The sequence below is a fragment of the Trichechus manatus genome, unplaced genomic scaffold (genome assembly GCF_000243295.1).
Source record: "Trichechus manatus latirostris isolate Lorelei unplaced genomic scaffold, TriManLat1.0 scaffold00141, whole genome shotgun sequence".
NCBI classification, from domain to species: domain Eukaryota; kingdom Metazoa; phylum Chordata; class Mammalia; order Sirenia; family Trichechidae; genus Trichechus; species Trichechus manatus.
In genome coordinates this window covers 4,786,389-4,789,924 of record NW_004444077.1, presented here as the reverse complement: position 1 = coordinate 4,789,924, position 3,536 = coordinate 4,786,389, and positions in this window count along the sequence as shown.

The following is a 3,536-nucleotide window of genomic DNA, read 5'->3' as shown; positions in this document are numbered from 1 at the left end:
TCCTAAAGATTAACAGCCTTGGAAACCACTATGGGGCAGTTCTACTATGTCCTATAGGGTAGCTATGAGTCAGAATCCACTCGCCCACAGTGGGTTTGGTTTATAAAAATAATAATGCAATGATGGTAAAAATACAGCACAGTGTGACTTTGTGTGAACGAAATCTTACTTCTGGCTAGGACAAGGTAGGGGTGCGGACAGATGGATGGGGAATCCAGGAGGGCTTTAAGAAGGATGTCAATCCAGGAATCCAGGACTCACCTTTGATTCCTTTCTTCCTTACTTGCAGGCAGTCTGGTGACTCTACTACTAAAACATATCCCACACCCACCTCCTTATCCCAAATCCACCCAGCAGCGCCATCTCTCTCAGGGATGTCAATGTGTCTGCTTACCCCATGCAGATTGCCCACGACCTCCCAGACACCTCCGTTGTGCCTTCTCGGGCGCAGGCCGCAGGGACTGCGCTGCGTTCGCCATGAGCTTGTTGGCCCAGGCGCCGGTCCGCGGGCTCTTCCGGGCAGGTGGGGAGCGGGGGGTCTCGCACACAGTACAGTCTCCTAGCCCAGCTGACTCTCCTGCACTTCAGGCCCAAGCGGTGGCCACCGGTGCACCCATGCCCTCCCATCCCCACACTGATGCCGCGCCCGGCACGCACTCCCGGCAAAGAGGGGCTGGAGTCCACGCCAGGTGCTGCCCGGGTGACGGCCCCGCGGGCCCCGGAGACCGCCACTCTTGTGCCTTAAGTCTCCGGGCGGCCTGATCTGCGCTTCCCGCAGAGCCTCCTTGGCAGGGCCCGCCCAGCAGAGGGCCAGGACACAGATATGCCCTCTGTCCCTCGTGCTTCCGCAGCATGGGGCCAGGGGACACCACCGAGAGGCCGAACGTTCCCTGGGGCGTGGACCCAGGCAAAGGAAAGATTTAACCGCTCAGGGAACCGAAGTCTCTGGCTTGGGGTAATGTAGGGCTGTGTGGTTGGGTGGGGCAGGTTAGCAGAGGGCGAAGCAATACCGCAGGGAAGCCGCAGGTGGCGCTGGTGCTCTCCTTAGGCCACATTGCCCCCGAGTGGACTTCGGATCCCAGGGATGAGGGCCTCAGGCCGCACAGTGCCTGAGGTACCACCGGGATTGTCTCATTAAATTTCCACTCTGAAAACCTGAAAAAAAATCCAAGCCACCATCAACTCCCACTTCAGCAATTAAAAAGCAAACAAAAGTTGCCACGTAGTGGATTCCGATTCACGGCGACCTCGTGTGTCAGAGTAGAACTGTGCTCCACAGGGTTTTCAATAACTGATCTTTCAGAGGTGGTTTACCAGACCTTTCTTCCAGGGTACCTCTGGGTAGACTTAAACTTCCAGCCTTTCAGTTAACAGCTTAGCGTGTTAACATTTTACACCACCCGGGGACGTCTGGACGATAATAGTCTCCTAACACTTCTCACTGCCCCCTGTCTCATTCTGCCCACCTTCCACCAACCCCTTCTCCACTTAACAGCCAGAAAGTTCTCTTTTTAAAACTTAAATTCAGCTATGCCATCCTCAATATTCAGTGGCTGGCCATCATACATAGAATAAAAATTCTAACCCCTTACCCTGACATAAATAGCCCTTTATGATCTGACCTTTCCCTACTTCTCTGAATTCAGCTCACACTACACTTTCCCTCTTCTATTTTCCCTTCCTACAGCCTTCTTTCTGTTCCTATGGCCTTTACAATAGCTGTTCCCTTTCCCTAAAATGCTTCTCCCACTGATCTTTGAGAGGCTGGGTCCTGCATGTCATTTAGAATCATCTCAGTGTCTTCCCAGAGAAGCTTTCCCAAACACCAATCAAGAGCTATTTGACGACTTCCTATCAGTGACTATTCATTTTCTGCATAGCATAATTGTCTGATATTATCTCCTTTGTTTGCCTGCATGCTTATTTATTATTGGCTGTCTCTCCACCTGCCCACCTCCACTAGACTATGAGTGCTACAAGAGCCGCAACCTCATCGTTTTCAATGATCTTTTCACGAGATCCTATAACAGTGCCCAGTACATAATAACTAAATGTTTGATGACTGAATAAATCAATGAAGTACCTCTTTTTTTATTGTGGTAAAAATATACATAACAAAACATTTGCCAAGTCAACAATTTTTACATGTATAATTCAGTGACATTGATTACATTTATCAGGTTGTGCAACTGTTGCTGTTGTTGTTAGGTGCTGTCGAGTAGATTTCTACTCATAGTGACTCCGAGTAACAGTAGAACTGCCCCATAGAGTTTTCTAGGCTGTAGTCTTTACCAGCCAGATCGAAAGGTCTTTCTATGGCTGAGCCGCTAGATGGGTTCGGACCTCCAAGCTTTCCTTCAGCAGCCTAGCACTTATCCACTGGGCCACCAGGGCTCCTTGAACAACCATTACCACTATCCATTTCCAAATTATTCTACCACCATTCAGAGAAACTCAGTGCCCACCTAAGGAATGGCTCCCCAACCTCCATCCATCCCAGTTGAGATGACATTTTAACAAAGCCCATAAACACTGGTATCCTTCTTCATGCAGTGTTTGAAAGTGGGCAGGGGGATGATCACTGAGTAGGAAAGGTCATGACATTTGGGGGCACACTGAGGAAGTAAACAGCACTAGTGGTGCAGTAGTTAAATGCTCAGCTGCTAACCAAAGGGTCAGTGGTTCAAACCCGCCAGCCACTCAGTGAGCAGGATGGAGCAGTCTGCTTCCGTAAACGTTACAGCCTTGGAAACCATAAGAGGCAGTTCTACTCTGTTGCCATGAGTTGAAATCGACTCAATGGCAATGAGTAGGTAGGTACTGTGGAAGTCAGAAGACTTGGCAAGAACAGAAGGAACTAGAACGGAAGCAACAAAGGATAAAGTTAGGTGAGTTGAGGCTATCATCAGCATATGGAGGAAACTTATGTTTCTAGCCCTTAGAAAATGAAACTGAAAAATAAATGATGGGAACATCCACCTGTAATTCCTGATGTTAATGTTCTGAAGAAGTAACCCCAACTAAGCAGTAATTTTTTTTTTAATAGTACTTTAAGTAAAAGTTTACAGTTCAAGTCAGTTTCTCATACAAAAATTTATACACACATTGCTATGCAATCCTAGCTGCTCTACCTATAATGTGACAGCACACTCCTCCTTTCCACCCCAGATTTCCTGTGTACATTCAAACAGCTCCTGTCCCTTTTTGCCTTCTCATCTCGACTCTGGACAGGAGCTGCCCATTTAGTCTCATGTATCTACTTGAGCTAAGAAGGACTCTCTTCACGAGTATCATTTTATGCCCCATCCAAAAAAAAAAAAAAAATCTAAATCCATTGCCGTCGATTCCAACTCATAGTGACTCTATAGGACAGAGTAGAACTGCCCCATAGGGTTTCCAAGGAGCACCTGGTGGATTCAAACTGCCAGCCTTTTGGTTAGCAGCCGTAGCTCTTAACCACTGTACCACCAGGGTTTCCTAATATCCTGTAGTCCAGTCTAATCTTTGTCTGAAAAGTTGACTTTGGGAATGGTTTC